Source organism: Nuphar pumila, chromosome 12 (genome assembly GCF_984573655.1).
Source record: "Nuphar pumila chromosome 12, dmNupPumi1.hap1.1, whole genome shotgun sequence".
Lineage (NCBI taxonomy): Eukaryota > Viridiplantae > Streptophyta > Magnoliopsida > Nymphaeales > Nymphaeaceae > Nuphar > Nuphar pumila.
In genome coordinates this window covers 61,663,805-61,672,621 of record NC_143260.1, presented here as the reverse complement: position 1 = coordinate 61,672,621, position 8,817 = coordinate 61,663,805, and the positions used below count along the sequence as shown (strand labels likewise).

The window sequence follows — 8,817 nt, the reverse complement described above, 5'->3', positions numbered from 1 at the left end:
GTTGTTCGGCGGTCTGACGTAACCCTGAGCTGCCTGAACTTGTTCTTGAACAAATTCAGGGTACTGAGCTACCAAAGGGCACTGAGTAATATCATGTGCCGGACTGGCACACAGTGTACACACCTGCTGAGTTGTGGGTGGTCCTGAGAGAAGCTGGTCCAGCTTCTGAGCAATCATATCTACCTTGCACTGTAGTGCAGTAGATGAACCAATCTCAAGAACACCAGCTTTCTTCTGAATGCTGGGTGTGGCTCTCTTCGAATGAGAGCTCGAAGCATGGTGGAGGGAATTCTCGGCCAATGTATCAAACAACCTCCATGATTCATCCTCACTCTTCAACATAAATGTCCCACCGCATGAAGAGTCGATCATCTGACGATTCCTGTCAGACAATCCATCGTAAAAACTCTGCACCAGCTGCCATCTCGACACCTGATGATGGGGACATTTCTTGAGGAGATCCTTCATTCTCTCCCAAGTCTCATGAAAGTGTTCACCATCTAGCTCTGAGAAGCTAGTGATGGCTCTATGGTATTGGTTCGTACGACCAATGGAAAAGTATTTCCGAAGAAACTCCTGCTGCAACTGATCCCAGGACCCTATCTCTACAGAATCTAAGGACTTTAACCAATACTTGGCCTTGTCCTTCAATGAAAAGGGGAATAGGGTCAACCTCAAAGCATCATCATCGAAATTCTGTATCTTAACCATAGAATAGATCTCGAGGAATTCGTTTAAATGCCGGTAGGGATCCTCGTGACTAAGGCCATAGAACGATGGGAGCATCTAAATAATGCTGGCCTTAATCTCGTAGTGAGGCGCTCCTACATCGGGTCTCCGAATGCAGGATGCCTGGACATAATCTGTGGGAATAAAGTATTCCCACAGAGGACGTGGATGAACTGGGGGTGGAGGTGGAGGATCCATATCAGCCATTGTTGTCGAACTTCGAGGGGAATGTAAAATCCTCTCTGGGTTGTCAACGAATGGATGTAATGGTATTCCTAGACCTCGTCGCCCCTGCATACACTGGTACTAAGACCAGATGTAAGCACACGACCTAAATCTAAATCTAAAAATAAAACTAACACTAACACATGTACTAAAATGTAAATAACACAAATAAAGCACTAATAAGCAAATCTGTTAAACTATCTATGTCAGACTAATTAACTAATTAAGCAAATAAAATAACAAATTAAATGACTCTAAAGTACTGAAAAGAGAAATACAGAAAATCACAAACTAAGTTTTTCTAAAACCCACCTGTCTAATCGCTCCTTTCAGAATGAATATAAAGTGAATTCTAGAAACAACAGTACGTGAATCCTATATTTACTAACTATGTTAATCCTATATTCACTTACTAATCCTACTAACTAGAAAATCAAACAACTAACTAACTACTTAAAACAAATTAATAAATCAAACTCTAAGAAATAAAATAAGTAATTCGCCGTTCCCCGGCAACGACGCCAAAATTTGGTTGATATTTTGTAAATGCTATTTTTAAAACAATAATTTTCAATAAAATCTTTGAAAAATCGTCAACCAAAAGTAAATAACCGACTTTCCACAAAGTGGTAAGTACGGGTCGAATCCACAGGGAGCAGGAATTACTCAAATATTTCTCAAAAATATAATTTATTAATCACAAATAACTGTCTACAATCACAATGTTAATAACAATTATAAATTAACACTAAAATAAAATGGAAAAGCAAATAAGTCCTTTGTTGCATGCCAAGGGTATTTCTGTCTTTCCGCTAATTATCCAATCTTCGCACTTGGACAATAAACCCTGGAAAATGAATATGCTTTTCAACCTAAAAATGCATAAAAATAAAGAGTTAGTAACTAGTTCTAATAAAACAAACTAGAAATGAAATTAAACCTAATTTTCAAGCAATTAATAAAACAAATCCTAATTATGATAAAATAATCAAATAAAATGTCAAACCAATTCTAAAATTAACTAACCTAAGTCTAATAATGCTGGATGATGCAGATGTAGCACTAAAAATGTAGAAACTACTGAAAACAGACCGAAAATGCCTAAAAGAACGAAATTACCAATCTACCCCTAACTAGTGCAAAATAGACTTCTCACAGCTCTTCGGAAAAAGACTGTTTGACAAGGCAAACGAGATCCGATTTTCCTGAAATTTGTTCTATTCTGTAACTAACAGATTCAAGAATCTGACAGTTTTTATAGAAGTGAAAAATGATATCTGGAACTCCAGATATAAGTGTTTCAAAACTGGGAAAAATCAGGATATCGCAGGTCCCGAAATTTTAAAATCCGAAAAAGCGATTTTCACAAAACGCTTAAAAATCAGACCAAATCAACTCCAAAAGAACTGAAATTTGGTCTGCAGACAGTTAACACACCAATAAAGTGAACATAAAAAGAATTTTTGGAAAACTCGAAATTTTTGCACATAAAATAACGCTTGTGCGACAGGACAAAAATCGAATTTTGAGTTCAATGCACTATTCACTTTAGAAGTCTATCTTAAACACTATGAATTTAAAGCAAACACTAATACAATCCTAAATGCTGTTGAATGACCAGTAAAACACCGCTAATTAATGCAATTAACTATTGCTACGAAAAATTATCCTAACTATGCAATGCACAAAGAAAGCTAATCTAACTAATAAATCAAAAGCAACTAATCTTAACTAAATAATACAATCCTAACTATATTATCTAAAAGATGAAAATACGTAGTGCTGATTACAACAAACTAAATAACCTATAGAAATCGACACGCAATAATCAAACATGATGTAAGTAAACACTTGTTTCTAAAATTTAGTTAGATCATGCAAATGATTAACTAAGCTAACTTACAATATATCTAATACTAATCACAACTAAAGTCCAATGAACAACTAAAGACCAAAGGGGTGCGGTTTAAGGGTTGACTTAGACTAGGTTCGACTAAGTTGACTCGGTTGACTCGACCTGGCTTGGACTAGGACTTGACTAGGGTTAGGTACCCGACTCACCTAACTAAGTCAACTAGGTTGACTAGGGTAGGTTCGATTAGGTTGACTCGACTTGGGTTAGGTCTTGACTTAGGCTAGATCTTGACTTAGGCTAGGTCTTGACTTAGCTAACTGGGTCAACTAAGTTGACTCAGTTGACTAGGACTAGATACCCGATTCACCTAGATTGGCTAGGTTAGATTGACTACTTTAATAACCTAAAATTAATTCCAATCTAATCGAATTTAATATAGAAGGTTGGAAAAGAATGTGATAAATGCCAATTAACAAATTTTGGAAAGTTTGGATTATCAAAAATCGTCCAACCCAAAGGTTATGATTTTCTTTAATGACATTTAAAATTGATTTGGGTAAGTGGAGAGAGTGAAACCGTCCAGCATAAAGACCCTCACAGGTTTTTCCTTATGCATTAAAAGCAATAAATGAGATTTTGAAAATCTTTCCCTAAAACGATTTTGGGAATTGAAATTCCAACTCCAAAAATTGAAAGAGGAGTTACTCTTCTCCAATGGAAGTCCACGAATTTGAATAGCTTTTCCAATTTCCAAAATCGTTTTTAATGAAGATTACCTACTTACCCTTCTTCTAAAAAAAACGTCAATACCTAATTAAGGTTATTCTAGATTAAGTAATTTAAAGAATACCTAGGGTAATGAAAGGTTAGTAATTCAATGAAAACACAACTTTCTAAAATAAATAAATGCTACACCTACTTCAAGACTTACCTAAATGGAATCCAAAAAAACGTCTAAAACACTAAAACCTAATACAATAAATGTAGACACCCTAATAAACCTACCTAATTGCAATTAACTCCTACCAAAGACAGCCTAGAGCTCTAATGGAGCTCTAATGGCTGCCGCCCCTCCTTGGGGAAGATGACTAGCAAAACAATACTAAAATCACAAAATAAAATCACACTAAAACTACTACAAGAGTGATAAAACTAAATTAACACCTAACTAAAATTAACTAATTACATTACTGCAATTATAAACATTTTATCTAATATACTGAGATTTAAGATTAGCTAAAAAAAAATTATTCTAATTGTAATCTAGCTACACGCCTAATCTAAACACAAATCATTGAACACAAGTAACACTAACTCTATCACAAAGACGAATTTCTACCTTCACTAAAACAGTAATCAACAAATTAGAAGACTTTAACCAACTGAAACTAAACGAAAGTTACTACAGCCGGCTGAACAAGACTATAAACCAAAAGAATACACTCGATTTTTGATTTTTCTGAATATGACTAAACACCAAAAACACTAAAACATCAAAACAAAATTTAGAGAGACCCAAATGCAATAAACTTGAATCACACACCCTTACAAGTCTGTTAAACTGCAGACAAACTACAAACTATACAGATTACACAATCAAAGCGCACACACTTAACAAAATGAACTCTAATTCAACGATTGTTTGAAAAACATTCACACAACACCTAAGAATTCAAATCTCACCTAAAACGTAAATGAATGACACTGGAAACAACTGAGCAAACTCAGATCACGCAATAAAACTACAGAAAAAAAAAACACAAAGACTAAACTTTCTAAAACACAAGAATCGGCTAGAGGTAATCTAGCCGATTTTTTTTTCTTTTCTTTTTAATTGAAACGATAATCAATCAAACACATCTACTAAACTAATTCAAAAGAAACTTTTTGAAATGATTTTTCTGTAAAAAGAACATAACAAAGACGCTGGACAGAATGGAAGAATCGACTAGAAGGGGTTCTAGCCGTTTTTCATGTTTTTAGGGAAAATAGTAGAAAATCAAGACTCAACAACAAAAACAATGAAACAAAACCTAGATCTACCGTGCTGGTCTGTGCACGAGCTTTATACTATGGATAGAACAATAAAAATAAAATAAACATGCAGAAAATAATAAAAGAAAAACAACACACACGATTTAGGCTTTATCTAGAAGAAAAGAGAGAAGAAGACCTACCTCAAGGGTGATCCGACGATCGCGGGGAAGAAAAGAGCGGACACTGGCCTTGGTTTGACGTCTCGAACAGTTTGAGAATGCTGGAATATCACCACAAACACTAATTTCACGGCTGCAATACGTTGGAGATCCACCGAAGATGGAACGGGGGCCGATTCGCAATCGGAGGGCTCAAAAAACCGGATGGAGGTAGGGCCGACTCATCTTGTTGGGGTGTTGCGCACTTCCAAACAAGATTAATGGTCTCCACCTCTGCTACACCTGCAAAAATACAGAAAATGGTGAGAAAACGCAGCAAGGAAGATAAAGAAGTGAATAGAGATGAAACGGGAGAAAGAAAGAAACTTGATTTCCAAGCATAAACCAATCTTCAATGGAGAATGTGATGGAACGATAGGTTGGAAGGGGCTGGAGCTAGATTCACTATAGGGGGCGCCAATCTCAATGCCAAAGACGCCTAGGGTTCTTCTAAAAGGTATATTTATACTTTTTGGAATTTCAAAAACAAGGTTATAATAAAATATTTCACTAGGCGCCACTTTCTGAGGGGTTTTCTGCAAAACTATTTGAAATGGATATGTATATACATGTGGGTTGGATTTTGGGCTTTCTAAAGTTTGATCCAAGGTCCAAATAGCCTAATTAGGTCGGATATGGATCCGATCTACCTTAAAATCTGTGCCCGAACACTAAAATAGCCATAACTCTCTCATTTTAACTCCGATTTCTCTGAAATTCGAACCACAACCCCTTACTATCAAAATACATCTAAACATGGGTTTAAAACCTTAAACTCATTACAAAATGCATAAAAAACTTGTTAACATGATGTACATTTCATGCATCATCAGTCTTTGAGAGTGTGAGGCTTTCATATACTTCATTCTCTATTCCCATCTCGAGCCATTCAACTCATTCTATCAATTCGATGAAAGATCGTGCTGGGGAAGTAGAGATCAAGCCTCTCAATGGTTGGGATAAATTATTCAGGATGACCGAAAACACATGCCCTTCTAATATCAGATCCTTCATTTGATTGCAGGTGGATCTCCATCTATGGATAAAGTCTCTGGCCTTTTCAGTGTCTTTCTGCTTCAGATTGTAAAGATGATTCAGGGTGGGTAGCACCACAGTATTGAACAAGAATCACTCAATGAAAAGATTAACCACCTTGTCGAATTCCTTCAACTCAATGGGATTGATGTGCTCTGAATACCATTTGGCGGCAGTGCCCTCTAGACTGCGAGGAAAACATGTAAACAAGCACGATTGTCTCTCTTGAATCTATTGCATTCTGCAAAGAACATAGCCAGGTGAGCCTTGGGATTGCCAGTCCCATCAAATTTGACTAATTTGTGGGGGAGATCTTCTAGATTGTCATCTCCTTCTAGACCATCATAGAAGTCTTTACTGATGAAGACTTTCTTGCCCTTATCGCGAGCTTGCAGATCTCGAACCATCCTGACCACATCTTTGAATTGTGGTTGGTCAGAATCATTGGCGAACAGATCTTTGAACTTGTGGGTCGACCCTTTCCTCTGAGTAGATTTTCGAAATGCCTGTTGAGTTTTATATTCCTCGTCGGTATCACCCACCGATTCTGCCTCATCGGATGTTTCTTCATGACGACTCTGCCTTTTAGTGATCTTTACACTCTTCTTCACTGTCCGGCCCTTGACCTTTTTCTTAATGTGGGTTTTTTCTGAACCGGCCCCTGTTTCCTCAGATAATAACTTGGTCAGCATTCTTTGAAACAACAAATACATCTGTGGGTCGATGTCATCATTGGCTTGCTGACTTTCATTTCTGGCGAATCGTGAAGAGGCCATTTCTTGTACTGAGGCTGACATAGAACTGATAAGCTGGACTGATGCAGTTTTCCTGTCAGACCTTGTCTGAATCATGTACGGATGCAAGTGCTCTCTGCAGTGCAAAATTGAGGGTTAGCTGTTGAAAATGATTTTTTGAATAGGAAACATTTGCTGGATATCTGGTAGACAATTTGAAGGATGTCCCATTACTAGGGACTGAGTCATCGCTGGAGTCACGACAATTGCGCTGCTATTCTTTGCAAAATAAACAACTGGAAATATGCCTTGTTACCTAGGCGAGGTCGTCAAACCAAGATAGGATGAAAATTAAAAGAATTTTATTGAAGGAAAAACATGAATTTATTTATAATAAACTTGACAAAGGGGAGAAGGACAGACAATTTTCCACCACTCCTGATAATCAGAGGACACTCGAGGACCAGAAAAAATAGTGAGAGTAACAAAAAAATCCCAACCATGTCTGGCAAAATGGTATGCTTCGGACCACTAATCTGATGTAAGATTGAACTCCGGCGAGATCCCTGATAGTAGATTAATTTCTATGCACTTCTGTCTCTAAGAGAATTGCTTGACACACCACTCTGTATAATAGTAGGTGCAGAAGAATGAGACAAGTAACCTGAACCGCTTTCCGTATGCATAAGTATATCTGGGAGGTAATTCCTGACGATCAAAGTAGTCTAACACGACTTCTTCTTCTTGGAGATTGTCAATCAAGAATCAGTATCGTGTAACTGGAGGAAGCTTTTCACCATTATATCTGAATGAACTGGCTCGAGCTGACACATGTCAGAGGAACCAAGATTGTAATGCATAGGTGCACCCTTCGACTAGAATTGATTCTTTGAGTGTGAAACGGGTCAACCCTCGGTACAGAAAAGCGAGTGCGACCATGGCTATAGAGAGGTGGCTGGTCTGTCGACCTCCCCACCTTCACAGAAGTTGAACTATCCTAATGTCCATGTAATTCTGTCCATCTGGGAGAATAGCCAGTCCCACAGTACATAGGACCATCGCATGTTGGATTCTCTCTCGAGCTGTTCGGGATAAGGAGCTGACTTCGACAAATGTCCCGTATTGTCTGTAGATTTCAAGCAGGTTCACATATTCATTTCCATTCTCCTACACCAATGGCCAAGACTTGCGTCCTGTCATGCGGACTAAAGCGTCTCGGGGATCCAGACCCTTGACATTGATTAAGAACTATTTCTCCAATGGATCTGCAGGCTGACCGGCTGGCTCAAGTGATCCCATAATTTCTGAAAATTTGTCCATCAACAATGTCATTTCTCCCCATGGGAACCAGAAAGCACAAGTGCGCGGATTCCACCGCTCTGCTAGTGCATGAATCAAATTGTCCTTGACTATCTGCTTTCCCACTGTGGATGCCAGTTCTAACCCATAATCACTCAGATGGTCCGAAAACATATGAGAGAAGTTCTTGAGCCATGAATAATACCACCGGGGAATGAAGGATCTGGTGCTGAGAGTTCGATATTCGAGAATACTTTATCGCACCTCGTAGGAGATGTGACCCTCAGGAAAGACCGAATCAAGTTGACTGGATGCCATCAGACTAGAAAACATGAAAAATTGGAATAAGACTTGAGAAAATACAAGGATTTTGAAAAACATACAGGCAGGATAAAAATGAAGCTGGAAATTTGAGATCCAGAAGAACGAAAGGATGGAAAATCACCTGGAGTTTTGAAGAAAATACAAAGGAGGGTTTCATAAATTAGAAAATAAGGTATTTGAAAAATCGTCCAATATTTTAGAAAAATTGGAAAAATATGACAAAATAAGATGGAAAATGAATACACTAGATTCTGCATAAACAATTATGCACATACAGCCTTCCCTAAAAGCTGACTCTAGATGCACAAGTTTTGAAATAGCTGTAGGACCCTAATCCTGACTCTAGGCTCAGATCATCTGTGTCCAATCATGCTATGCCTATATACTCGAGCCGAGGCTCGATGTACGTGGCATAAAATCA

General features: G+C 37.8%; 1 non-coding gene across 1 annotated transcript; it reads left to right on the top strand.

Moving 5' to 3' along the window:
- The first annotated feature begins 430 nt into the window (after positions 1-430).
- On the top strand, positions 431-533 carry LOC149820973 (small nucleolar RNA R71). The gene has a single exon (XR_016426923.1). It is a non-coding gene; the product is annotated as a small nucleolar RNA R71 (small nucleolar RNA).
- Positions 534-8,817: the final 8,284 nt, after the last annotated feature.